General features: G+C 42.8%; 1 protein-coding gene across 2 annotated transcripts in view; it reads right to left on the minus strand.

The window, feature by feature from the left end:
- LOC144679939 (corticotropin-releasing factor receptor 2-like) overlaps positions 1-14,770 on the minus strand; it is a 305,817-nt gene that overhangs the window by 228,598 nt on the left and 62,449 nt on the right. The gene's annotated exons all lie outside the window — the stretch shown is intronic.

The following is a 14,770-nucleotide window of genomic DNA, read 5'->3' on the forward strand; positions in this document are numbered from 1 at the left end:
CAGGTGGGCAGTGGATAGAGATTGGGAGCTGGTGGGCACTGGATAGAGATCAGAAGCAGGTGGGCACTGGCTAGAGACTGGAAGTAGGTTGACACTGGATAGAGATTGGGGCAGATGGGCACTGGATAGTATTCTGGATCAGGTGGGAACTGAATAGCTATTGGTAGCTGGTGGGCACAGGTTAGTAATTGGAATCAGGTGGGCTCTGGATAGTAATTGGGAGCGGGTGAGCACTGGATAACGATTAGAGTCATGTGGACACTGGATAGAGATTGGGAGCAGTTGGGCTTTGGATAGTGTTTCGGAGCATGTGGGCTCTGGATAGTGTTTGGGAACAGGTGGGCACTGGATAGTGATTGGGAACAGGTGGGCACTGGATAGATGACTGTTTCGGTGCCACGTCACGCCCTCATCTGGAACTAGAAAAATTTTAACAATTTTGCTTCTAAATTCCACCCCTCCATCATCTCCACATGGTCCATCTCTGACACTTCCCTTCCCTTCCTTGACCTCTCTGTCTCAATTTCTGGTGATAGACTGTCCACCAATATTCATTACAAGCCACCAACTCCCACAGCTACCACGACTACAGCTCCTCACACCCTGCATCCTGTAAGGACTCCATCCCATTCACTCAGTTCCTTCGCTTCTGCCACATCTGTTCCAATGATGCCACTTTACAAAACGGTGCTTCTGGCATATCTTCTTTTTTCCTTAACCGAGGTTTCCCACCCACTGTGGTTGACAGGGCCCTAAACAGTGTCCAACCCATCTCCAGTGCCTCTGCCCTCACACTTTCCTCTCCCTCCCAGATACCATGATACGGCCCCCCTTGTCCTCACTTTTAATCCCACCAGCCTCCATTCAAAGGATCATCCTCCACCATTTCCGCCAACTCCAGCATGATGCCACCACCAAGCACATTTTCTCTTCACCTCCCGCTGTCGGCATTCTGTAGGGATCGTTCCCTCCGGGACACTCCTTCATCACCCCCAACACCTCATCCCCCTCCCACGGCACCTTCCCATGCAATCGCAGAAGGTGCAACACCTGACCTTTTATCTCCTCTGTCAAACACTCCTTTCAGGTGAAGCAGCACTTCACTTGCGCCTCCTTCAATTTGGTCTACTGCATTCGCTTCTCCCAATGCGGTCTCCTCTAAATACAGAATGGGTTGCTGCTTTGCAGAACACCTTCGATCTGTCCGCAAGCATGGCCCAGACCTTCCGGTCACTTGCCATTTCAACATCCCATCCTGGTCTCATGCCCACATGTCCGTCTTTGACCTGCTGCAATGTCCCAGTGAAGCCCAATGCAAACTGGAGGAACAACACCTCATCTTCCGATCAGGTGCTTTACAGCCTTCCGGACTTAACATTGAGTTCAACAACTTCAGACCATGAACTCTCTCCTCCATTCTCACCCCTTTTTTAATCCTCTTTTTTCAATATATATTTTCATTTTAAAATTTTTTTTTCATTTATTTTATTTTATTCTTTACCCACATTTTTATTTTTTATTTATTTTCATTTTTATTCATTGTTTTATCCCCACATTTTATTCTATTTTCAATCTTTTTTCCCACCACCGTCCCTTCCCCCCACCCCGTCCTTACAAGGTCCATCTGTCACTTGTTCATGTTTTCTTTCCAGAGTGTTTACTCTTGTCCTGCTATTATCACATTCTGCTTTCTGACTTTAATGCTACCATCAGCACCTCCTTTAGCCAGTACCACTATCATTAACACCCCTTTGACCCTTTGTCCATGACATCTCGGGCAATCTCTCCTTTGCCTCTACCTTTCACTGTCCTTCTTTCCAGCTTCACCTGCCCCACCTCCCTTAAACAGTATAAATTTCATCACATTTTTCCTTCTCTTTAGCTCTGAAGAAGAGTCATTCGGACTTGAAACATTAACCTTGTTTTTTTTTCTCCACAGATATTTAGATGGTAAATGGGAGAATGTATCATTTTGGCAACAGGAGTTACCGCATAAAGATCATGAGTAAGCTCAATGGATAGTGACTGACAGCAGGGGTCACTGGATTCTGATCAGTCACAGTGGTCACTGGATAATGATTGTGAACATGAGTCACTGGATAAAGATAGGGAGCTGGGGTCACCGGATACAGATCAGGAGCAAGGGTCACTGTACAGAGACCAGGAGCAGGATCATTGGATGGAGTTCAGGAGTAGGGGTCTCAGGATAGTGACTGACAGCAGTAGTGGTTGGTAAAGATTGGATTAGAGATCAGTGGATAGAAATTGGGAGCAGGAGGATATTGGATAGTGATTCAACGTACAGTCACTGCATAAAGATCAGAAGCAGCGATCACTGGATAGTGACCGATAGCAGGAGTGGCTGGCTGAAGATCAAGAACAACAGCCACTGATAGAAATTGGGAGAGAAGGTCACCATATAGTGATGGGGCAAGGTCACTGGATAGTGACTGAGAGCAAGTTCACTTGATAGTGATCAAGAACATTGCCACTGGATACTGATTGAGAGCAGGATCACTGGATTGTTATTGAGAACAGGGTCACTGAATAGTGATTGAGAGCAGGGTCATTGGATAGTGATTGAGAGTGGGGTCACTGGCTAGTGATTGGCAGTGGGGTTACTGGATAGTGATTGAGAGCAGGGTCATTAGATAGTGATTGAGAGTGGGGTCACTGGCTAGTGATTGAGAGTGGGGTCACTGGATAGTGATTGAGATTGGGGTCACTAATCAGATTTAATTCACAAAATATGAAATACTGTGAGTTGTCTCCTTATCGACTGAATGACCCTAAATCATTCCCTGAGCGTAATGACAATTGCATGCACTGACCTTTGCTTCAGTAATTCTGATTTATGTGGACAAAGTTGAAAAACACAACTTCTAAAAAGTATATTTGTTGTAAAAACAAATGCAGAATATCAATTTGCAGGAAAATCATTTTAAAGCTGAGCTAACTTTTCTCCTCCATAAAGCCCAGAGCAAAAAAGTCATTGTTGTGAATAATATGGATTTCCTATGAAACCTGGCAATGGTGCTTAGAGTTAAATTATTCATTATTATTAACTGAATATTTGAAATTTAAATTGATCAATTTAAAATTTGAAGTTCACAGGAAAGTTGTAAACAGAAACACAACAAATTAAACTTAGGACAGCTAATTAGTTTATTATAATACTAGTTGTCTTTTGGGTGTTGTTCGTGGTGAGTCAATGGAATGTATTGTTTTATAATAATGAGCTGTCAGTAACAAAGTGTGGCCCTGAAAATGTGACAAGGTATATGCTATACACAAGATTTATGATGAATTATAGATTTTGAAATTTTCAACAAAGAAAATAAAGTCCATTTAAAACTGCCAAAAAGTAACAAATATTAGAAAAAACACAAATTTTTAAAATAAATATTTCTATTTCTTCACTCACATTGTCATGTCTTGTATATGTAATTTGTCATAGAAACACAGAATTTTACTGAGCAGAAGGAGGCCATTTGTCATGTCAAGTCAATGTCAACTCTTGGCTTCAGTGTTCTCAAACTATTCGCACTACCCTGCCTTCTCTCTGTAGTCTTGCACCTTCATTGCACTGACATGTTTGCTTTGGAGGCCTTTATTTCAAGGAGCTGGAATACAAACTGACAGAAATTATGCTGCAATTGTATAGAACCTTGATCAGACCCCATCTGGCATACATCACTCAGTTTTGAAAACATATTGGCCTTGGAAGCTGTACAGTGAATATTCACCAGAATGACACTAGGGCATGGCAATGAGACAATGGGGGCAGGTTGCATTACCTTGGCTTATTGAGTTGAGTGTAAAAGATTGAGGGATGATCTGATTAAGTTGTTTAAAATGTTAAAAAGATTGACAGGATTTTTATGGAGAAACCATTTCCTCTGGAGGGGGAATCAAGGGCAAAGAGATATAAACTTAAATTTAGAGCTAGTCCATTCAGGAAAATATCAGGACCCACTTTTTCAAACAAAGGGTAATGGGAATTTCAAATTCTCGACCCCAAAAGACTGCAGATTCTGAAACAATTGGAACTTTCAATACTGAGCTAGATGTTTTATAGATAAGGATATCAAGGGCTCTGGAGCAAAGGTGGGTAGATGGAGTTGAGGTGCAGATCAGCCATGGTTTAATTGACTGGCAGAGCAATCCTGAGAAACTGAATGTACTACTCCTGTTCTTATGTTCCTATGAATCACAAAACAAACAGATTGTACAAGTAGACATCGCAACTAATAAATGATAACGTATAAATAATATGTGCCTTCATGTATTGCCACATCAGACTAAAGCATCTCACATAATGAATTAGTGTAGTGACTTTGTTTGTAGACATCTGTAGTGGTTATTCTGTGATGGCAATGAGATGAATGATCAGTTAATCTGTTTTTGGTGGTATTGGCTGATGGACGAATATTGGCCAGAATGTCAAGGATTTTCTTCACATAGTGGGATGGGAATTATTGCCTACTGGACCTTGGTATAATGTCTTAACTGAATGACTCATGCCTAATACAGTTATGTTTTAATCATGTTTTTAAAGGAGTGTGCAGCAGTTACATATATATTGAATCAAAATAAGACTCGCGATGTTTTTCAGCCTAAAATCTTGATTGGAAGTACAGTACATAACAGCAATCAAATATACACACACACACACACACACACACATATAAATCTGCATATGGATGTCCATCACATATACGTACATAAACGCACATTGTTAGGGCAGCAGAGGCTCCTGAAAATTTGTGGCAATTGAAAACAAGAGTACCAAATGAAAGGGTGCACAGAAATGTAGCATAGAGGGATTTTGAATCCAATTACTGAATTCTAGGAAAACCTGAGGATCTGGTTCCAGAATTCTGGGAAGGTAGGCCCTGGAGTTAAATAAACTGAATTCGGGACAGACTCACACAATTACCAACAGATTGCATATGAATGAGTAGCTTGGAGCTATGAATGTCAATGGTCAGTTTGTTTGAGGAACTAGCTATGAAAGCTACACCAAGAACTTCTAAGGAGTCATCAAAATGAGATTTAAACTGAATACTAGAAGTTCCAAGTGTACATTGAAGGCACACAGATGTGCTCTATCATCTCGACTTATCTTCAATAGCAGTGTAGTCCACGATGGTTAGATATTGGAACATGGGTTCAAATCCAATTTAGACTAATGGGATACAATTAAGTCTATGTTGCCTATTTAAAATACCAAAGTAGCAGTTTCAAACTACAACACAAAGCTACATCCAACTTAGCATCAGAGTGGTCACAGAGGACAAGTTGAAAAATATCAGACCTTGCTACACCTGGGCCTGCTCTGAATGCTGAAGCTGGCAAAGTGTTTTCTCATCCTGCTGGGCACAAACTTAAAAAGTCGAACAAAAATCAATGCACAAAAGGATTTAAACTGTGAGCACATTCAAAGTCATCTTGTTGTTAGAAGCATCTGAAATAAATCAATGTATATCAACATTCCACTCTAACCAAGAGCCTGCTGAGGTATGAAGGTGCTGGCAGTAGCTCGAAAGCTACCTGAGGAATTAGACCTTTCTAAGTGTGAGCCTGGAGTCTTTGTTAGTTTCTTTGTAGGAATGTGTGACTCACAGCCACTTTGTAGATAAATATAGCGTTCAAATGGACTCACTGATCAAAGCTCTTCTTTTTAATTCATTCACAGGATGTGGGCTTTGTTGGCTGGGCCAGCATTTATTGCCCTTGAGAAGGTGGTGGTGAGCTGCCTTCTTGAAACGCTGCAGTCCATATGGTGTAGGTACACCCACAGTGCTGTTAGGAAGGGAGTTCCAGGATTTTGACCCAGCGACTTTTGACTTCATTGGAAGGAACGGCGATATATTTCCAAGTCAGGATAGTGAGTGACTTGGAGGGGAATTTCCAGGTGATTTTCCCATGTATCTGCTGCCCTTGTCCTTCTAGATGGTGGTGGTCGTGGGTTTGTAAGGTGCTTTCGAAGGAGTCTTGGTGAATTCCTGCAATGCATCTTGTAGATGGTACACGCTGCTGCTACTTTGCATCGGTGGTGGAGGAAGTGAATGTTTCTGGATTTGATGTCAATCAAGCGGGCTGTTTTGTCCTTGATGGTGCCAAGTTTCTTGAGTGTTGTGGGAGCTGCACTCATTCAGGCAAGCGTGGAGTATTCCATCAGACTCCTGACTTGTGCCTTGTAGATGGTGGATAGGCTTTGGGGTGTCAGGAGGTGAGTTACTCATCACAGGATTCCTAGCCTCTGACCTGCTCTTGTACCCACAGTATTTATATGGCTAGTCCAGTTCAGTTTCTGGTCAAAGGTAACCCTGAAGATGTTGGTAGTGGGGGATTCAGTGACGGTAATGCCATTGAACTTCAAAGGGCGATGGTTGGATTCTCTCTTGTTGGAGATGGTCATCTCCTGACACTTGTGTGGCGTGAATGTTACGTGCCATTTGTAGGCCCAAGCCTGGATATTGTCCAGGTCTTGCTGCATTTGGACAGGGACTGCTTCAGTATCTGAGGAGTCGCAAATGGTGCTGAACATTATGCAACCATCAGCAAACATCCCCACTTCTGACTTTATGATGGAAGGAAGGTCATTAGTGAAGCAACTGAAGATGGTTGGGCCGAGGACACTACCCTGAGGAACTCCTGTAGTGATGCCCTGGAGCTGAGATGGCTGACCTTCAACAACCACAACCGTCTTCCTTTGTGCTAGAAATGACTGCAACTGGCAGAGAGTTTTCTCCCGGTTCCCATTGACTCCAGTTTTGCTAGGGCTCCTTGATGCCACACTCGGTCAAATGCTGCCTTGATGTCAAGGGCAGTCACTCTCACCTCACCTTGAGAGTTCGGCTCTTTCGTTCATGTTTGAATCAAGGCTGTAATGAGGTCAGGAGCTGAGTGGCCCTGGCAGAACCCAAACTGAGCGTCAGTGAACAGATTTTTGCTAAGCAAATGCTGCTTGATAGCACTGTTGATGACTGCTTTACTGATGATCGAGAGTAGACTGATGGGGCGGTAATTGGCTGGATTGGATTTGTCCTGCTTTTTGTGTACAGTACATACCTGGGCAATTTTCCATATAGCCAGGTGGATGCCAGTGTTGTGACTGTACTGGAACAGCTTGACTAGGGTCGCGGCAAGTCCTGCGCACAAGTCTTCAGTATTATTGCTGGAATATTGTCAGGCACATACCATTTGCAGTATCCAGTGCCTTCAGCCATTTCTTGTGGAGTGAATTGAATCGACTGAAGACTGGCATCTGTGATGCTAGGGACCTCTGGAGGAGGCTGAGATGGATCATCCATTCAGCACTTCTGGCTGAAGATTGTAGCAAATGCTTCAGCCTTATCTTTTGCACTGATGTGCTGGGCTCCTCCATCATTGAGGATGGGGATATTTGTGGAGCCTCCTCCTCCAGTGAGTTGTTAATTGTCCACCACCATTCACAACTGGATGTGGCAGGACTGCAGAGCTTAGATCTGATCCGTTGGTTGTGGGATCGCTTAGCCCTGCCTTTCACTTGTTGCTTATGCTGTTTGGCACGCAAGTAGACTTGTGTTATAGCTTCATCAGGTTGACACCTCATTTTTGTGTGCCTGATGCTGCTCCTGGCATGCCCTCCTCCTGCACTCTTCATTGAACCAGGGTTGATCCCCTGGCCTGATGGTAATGGTAAAGTGGGAGATATGCCGGGCCATGAGGTTACAGATTGTGTTTGAGTACAATTCTGCTGCTGCTGATGGTCCACAGCGCCTCATGGATGCCCAGTCTTGTGTTTAAAATCTATCCCATTTAGCCCGGTGGTAGTGCCACACATAACGATGGAGGGCATCCTCAATGTGAAGGTGCAACTTTGTCTCCACAATGACTTTGTGGTGGTCATTGCTACTGATACTGTCATGGACAGATGCCTCTGCAGCAGGCAGGTTGATGAGGATGAGGCCAAGTATGTTTTTCCCTCTTGTTGGTTCCCTCACTATCTGCTGCAGATCCAGTCAAGCAGCTGTGTCCTTTAGGACTCGGCCAACTCGGTCAGCAGTGGTGCTACTGAGCCACTCTTGGTGATGGACATTGAAAGTCCCCCACCCAGAGCACATTCTGCACCCTTGCCGTCCTCGATGCTTCCTCCGAGTGGTGTTCAATATGGAGGAGCTCTGATTCATCAGCTGAGGGAGGGCAATATGTAGTAATCAACAGGAGGTTTCCTTGCCCATGTTTGACCTGATATCATGAGGCTTCATGGGGTCCGGAGTCGATGTTGAGGACGCCCAGGGCAACTGTGTACCACTGTATTGCCACCTCTGCTGGGTCTGTCCTGCTGGTGGAACAGGACATAACCAGGAATGGTGATGGTGGTGCCTGGGTCATTATCTATAAGGCATGATTCTGTGAGGATGACTATGTCAGGCTGTTGCTTGACTAGTCTGTGAGACAGCTCTCCCAGTTTTGGCACTCACCGTCGGATGTTAGTGAGGAGGATTTGCAGGTTCGACAGGGCTGAGTTTGCCGTTGTCGTTTCTGGTGCCTAGGTTGATGCTGGGGGTTCCATCCTGTTTCATTCCTTTTTAGTGACTTTGTAAAAACTGAGTGGCTTTCTAGGCCATTTAAGAGTCAGCCACATTGCTGTGGGTCTGGAGTCATATGTAGACCAGACCAGGTAAGGACGATGGATTTCCTTCCCTAAAGGACATTAGCAAACCAGATGGGTTTTTACAACAATGGCTCCATGGTCATCGTTAGACTTTTTATTCCAGATTTTTTTATATTGAATTCATCTGCCATGACAGGATTCAAACCAGGGTCCCCAGAGCATTACCCTGGGTCTCTGGATTACTGGTCCAGCAACAATACCACTACACCATCACCTCCCCTATGTGGCCCACAAAACCCAACATAGAATATTAAGGTAAAATTTTCATTGCATAATGTGTAATAGACATAGGTATTCGAGAGGGTTATAAATCTATCTCATTTTTACCATTAAAGCACATAGACCCATTTACGTTGGCAAACAGAATTGATTGTTATTAATACTTGTTTTTCATTTTCTTGTTAAAACAATAACTTGCATTCCAGGATCTCTGCCATATGCTCTGCAACGTCCATAAATAACACCAAATACTTTTACCAGCTTGCTGTAACTACCAAATAAGGCATAATTTAAAGTAATGGAAGAGGAAGGTAAGTATACGGGAGTGCTTTTCATTCAAAGTACTCTTCTCTAGCTCCACATAAAAAATTACATTGGAAACATACTGGGGGGCAGAGGGAGTGGAGAAAGAAGGAAACTCAGTGAAGCAGTAAGTTAGATATTGATCTTACGTGACAGGGTCATGCATTCGAATCTAGACCAGACAAGAACAGATGAATGTCCTGGTTGGCTTGAGATTACAACATAAGGATGTTGCTAATTTTTCACAATTTGGCAATCTCACTTCGTCAGCCCACAGGTGACTGGTGGACATTGACAAAAATGGTACATTGATGCATTTGTGGGTTTACTCCTGAGGTTGGGACTGCACATTGCAGTGGGAAAGGAAGCCTTACTTTACCTTTGGCTGAATTATATCTGTCTGAGGATGTTTCGTACCATCACTAGCTGCTTGAAATAGAAAGTGTTTCATTTTCTAATCACTAACATTTTTCATCTTGATAAGTATAAAATACGTTAGTTAATAAAACAATTGGATTATTTGTTCTCCTCCACCCCCCCCACCCCGCCCCGACAATTTACTGCTCTCTAAGGCTCTAAGTATTCCTGGTGAAAGGTTTTATAGATAGTACCTTAGCCAAGTGGCAATGTCAGTACACTGTTTAACACTGGAGGTTATTACAGACCTTTCACAAGTTTATGGTAGGAAGGGATGAAGAAGGCCTTCAGCTCATCCAGATTCAGACATCAGCCTTTGCTCAGGGGTGGAACTCTCATCTGAATTAGAAGGTTGTGGTTCAAGCCCTAATCCAGATAACTGAGAGCTACATGAACTGAGTACTGTGTCCTGAGTACTGATGAAGTGCTGCACTTTCAGAGGTGCCGTATTTTAGATGAGATGTTAAACTAAGGCCCTGACTGCCCTCTCAAGTGAACGCAAAAGATCCCACGGCACTATACACTCTGTTTCCTGGTCAACATTAAGCTCTTAACCAACATCACCAAAATAGGTTATCTGCTCATTTCTCTTTGCTATTTGAAAATTGGCTGCTGCTTTTCCTAAATTGCAACGATGACTACAGTTTGAAGCATTTAATTGGCTGCAAAGTGCTTTATGACATCCTGAGGTCATAAATACAAGTTCTTTCTTTCTTTTACCCATCCACAGAATGAATGCATCTTAGCCAGCAAAATGTCTAGTTTCTTGAAAGATTTCAAAGCTTTTGCCCCCTCTCCCCTACCTGAAGTCTACTCCATGATACTCTTCTGTGAAGAAAACATCTTGACCAGAGTCTAAGGTTCAATTTTACACCCTTGTGCCAAAACTTCTATCGAACCTTGGGCCAGGATTTTCTGACCTCGCCATGGCAGCAGGGCTGGAAAATCCCACTCTGGAGTACTGCGGCTTTGTTCGCCATATTAATAAAAGGACATAGCGGCACTGGAGAGGGTGCATGAAAGATATACAAGGATAATACCAAAACTGAAAGATTATATTTGTCAAGAAAGAATGAACAACTGGATCTCTTTTCTCTCAAAAAGAAAAGGCTGTTGGGGGACCCAATAAAGGTCTTCAAAATTATGAAAGATTATGTGGGGAAGAGGTCATCAATATAAGGTCGCCACCAAGAAATCAAACAGAGAATTCAGGAGAAACTTCTACAAAAAATGTGGAACTTGCTATCTCAGAGAATAGTGGAGACACGTAGCATAGGTGCATTTGAAAGAAAGTTAGATAAGCCTATGAGGGAGAAGGGAACAGAGGGTGAAGCTGATAGAGTTAGGTAAGGAAAGACGGGAGGAGTCTCAAATGGAGCGTGGAGCAATGACTGGCTGGGCCAAATGGTTTGTTCCTGTGCTGTATATTCCATGTAATTCTGTGTAACCTGCTGACCTTGTCCTAATGCCATAGTTTAGATTGAAGCAGTGCTCTGGATTTGCTTTTTCTATAATATCTGAAATACTAAATGTTGTTGCTCAATTGCCTCTTCTCAAGACTGAAACACCTGAGTTCCTCCAGCCTTTTCTCTTAGGTCAATTAGGCTTTTACTGAAGCCTTATGAAAACTGAATGTTTTTCCCCAAAGGAATGTTGGAGCACTATCTTCCAGACTAGCACTGGTCCTATTCATTTTCCTGAACATAACTTCTTGACTTTGAACCACCCTGGGAGTTAATGCGGATCAAATAACCCCAAATATATGCAATTCCACAAAAGCGTGCAGCCAGGCTAGATGTAGCAAATGCGTTTTTGCTTAGTAAATAAAAAATGAGTAACAGACACCATTGTTGGACATGTGATCTCAATATTCACATTTACATGGCTTATACATGTCAACTTTAACCTTTTTATGTGTTTTTGGGTAAAATGAGAAGATAAAAAGCAGAGTGGACAAGTGTTTTTTGACCGCTGTAAATGCATTACTTTCTTAGTTAGTCTGTTCCTCAACATATTCCAGGAGATGGAATATTTGGTTGGCCAGATGTGGATTGATACATGTGTTTTGATTTGGTAATGTCCAAGGACAGGCTGGATTTCTTCAATGCAGAATTGAAGAGATCGGAAATGTCTTGCAAATCCGGTGCAGAGTGGGCAACGACACTGCATTCATCGACAAACTGTAGGTCATGTATATCTATGGATGTTAGTTTAGTTTTGACACCGAGGCACGTGAGGTTAAAGAGTGTTCCATCTAGATGGCAATTAATATTGACATCAAAAAGATGTTGATCCTTGAGGTGAATAGCCACTGTCAGGTAGGCTGTAAACAGTATGGCTATCACACGAACTTGCTTGACTCCGGTCTGGATTTTAAAGCTGTCTGTTTCAGATCTCCTACTCAAGTTAGTGGGAGTTATATGATTATGTCGCAATTGCAGAGTGCAGGCATCCACGAGTGGGGTGAGGTTTCCTAAAGCTAATAATGATTATATAAAAAGTTTTTATGAAAAATAAAAACATGTCCCACCTCATGTGACACAGTCACATGAGGGAACATGTTTCATTAAATTTTTATTGCTTGTATTTATTTTTTTAAAAAGTGCTTCAATCTCCCTGAGGGAGACTCTCCCTCTTCCCCCCGCCCGCACAGGTAGCGCTCGCTACTGCTCGCATATTATGCTGGGCGGACATTAATTGGCCTGCCCGCGTAAAATGGTGGTGCGGAGTCGATCGCGGGCTGTGGTCGGGTTCCCGACCGTCCCTGCCTGCTCCCGCCAAGCCTGCCCGACGCGGGAAAAGGTCAGGCCATAAGAGCATTAGAGCAATTCTATCAGCAATGTCTCTGGTGAACTTCCGGGTTCAATAGGAGCAGAATTGAACAAATACTAGTGCCCTTGAAGCGAGGTCCACAGGCATTCAGGCAAAACTCCTGCAAAATCAAAATAGTCTGGATATTGTGCCGGGATGGCCAAAAACCGCCTCCCCTGCCAGGTTGTTTTTTCAACTGTCAGGTGGCTAATGTTCCAGGGATAAAGGATAAAATAAACACTTCAAAGACACCATGAAGCTCTCCATGAAGTGCGACAGTATTGATATTAATGACTGGGAGGAGCTTACTGCCAATTGTTCAAAATGACGATAACATTTCCATCCAGCTGCACCCCGCTTTGAATCACTGTTATGACACAGCCAAAGATTAAAGCTGAGCTGTTCAAATCCCAGAGGGAAACTTAAAACAACTGTCATAACCAATTTTTGTAATTTGTATGTTTCGAGATACAGGCTTTGAATTCAGTTATAATAAGACCACCGAGTCTCAAGAGGTTTTTATGAAACTAAATTAAACATTTATTAATGCAAAAAAGATTGTAAGCACATATATTTGTCTAAAAAATTACTACAACCATAATTTCAAAAATCCCTTAATTAATCTGACTCCTAGTTACACTTCTGTTAAAACACATAGATCTAAACAAACCCCTGGCAAAGCACACTCTGGTCAGTCGCATTCAAAATGAGTTTCTTTCAGCTCTGGGTCCTTGCAAGCAGCGGCTTGAGGCTTACAGGCTGGAGGCTTTAGATCTTAGAATACCTCTCCTTTTTACAAACCGCCTTCTCTTCCTTTATACATATTTTCCTCTTTGAATGCAAATTTTCATTGTATCAGTGTGTCTTCTGAATTTGACCTCTTCTAAAAATAAGACCCTTTCATAATACCCATTTTATTAGTAATCCTTGGGAAAAATAAACAAACACACTGGGCTGAATTTTGCCCTTGATGGGTGGACGGGCCCGACCGACTCGGCGGCGGGCGGGCAGCCGATCGCTGCCGCCGAAACAGGCCCCACCGCCATTTTACGTGGGTGAGCCAATTAAGGCCCGCCCAGCGTGATGCCCGATGGGAAGCGTAATGCGCTCCCTGTGCGGGCGGGGGGAGGGGTTCTCCAACTGCAAGAGTGCGCTCTTTCACGCATGTGCGCGAAAGAGCACACATCTCCCTGAGGCTAAATGCTGCCTTAGGGAGATTGCTGAAAGGCTGTGAAACATTAAAAATAGAAAATAAAAAAATCATTAACATGTCCCCCTCATGTGAAAATGTCACGTGAGATGGGAAATGTTAATGAAACAAACAAAAACTTTATTAAACTTTTTAAAATCCGAAATCAAACCTCATCCCGCCACTAAACACCTCAACTGCCATTTCCTCTGCTGTGTTTTTATGACCAACGTTATCAAACATAGTGCCTGCTATTTGGATTTCAAAACCTTCTTCCTGCCTTTCAACTGCCTGTCTTTCTTGTTTTCCTTGTTTCAACCTATTGACCTGTGACCTCATTATCACACAATCTGGAAACAACCCAGGATGCTCCTTTTGAAACACCTCTGTTGAAAACACTTCTACAGGCTGCTCAACTACCATAGGCATCACCCAAATCTGTGACCCAGCTATATCATTACACAAAATAAACTGAACCCCTGCAATGTACAATTTATCCACTACTCCAACTACCACCACAACTGTCTTCCATTTACTCTTTAAATTTATCTTCCACAAGGGAATAGGTTTAGCATATCCATGAATCCCACTTATTATCAGCTGCTCCTGCAATACTCCATCTGAACAACAATTGTCAATGTCCCACATTAAGGATTGACTAGCCCCTGCGTCTCTTAAAAATTTAACATCTTTGCCTATTCCACCCTGTATACATGGAAAGACTTTCCCTTCACACACAAAACCTTTAAACATTTCTGCAACCTGCTCCTCAGAACTCCCTTGGGTGAATTGTGAACATGTTCCTACTTCTTTACTTTTCGCTGTACACAAACGACTGTTTTTTCCTGTGCCTGAACCTCAGAACCCACCATATTTTTACTTCCAGTACTTTCCTGCACCTCTATAATTCCAACTGATTTCCACTGAAATTTCAGGAACATTGACTTTATGTGTCTTACTTTATTACAATGAAAACAACTCAACTTTCAAATGTCACTTCTACCCTCAACACCTTCCCTTTAATTCTGAAAAAAAAAATTCCTGGGAATTTCTAGTTACTCCTTCTCTTCTTTGACTACCCGCCTTCCTTTCATCTTCCCACTTTCTGTCCTATTCTGATTTTAAACTGTGACGAAAAAAAGGTTTAGCTCTATGAACTAGCTCAT

This window comes from Cetorhinus maximus, chromosome 4 (genome assembly GCF_964194155.1).
Source record: "Cetorhinus maximus chromosome 4, sCetMax3.hap1.1, whole genome shotgun sequence".
NCBI classification, from domain to species: Eukaryota; Metazoa; Chordata; class Chondrichthyes; order Lamniformes; family Cetorhinidae; genus Cetorhinus; species Cetorhinus maximus.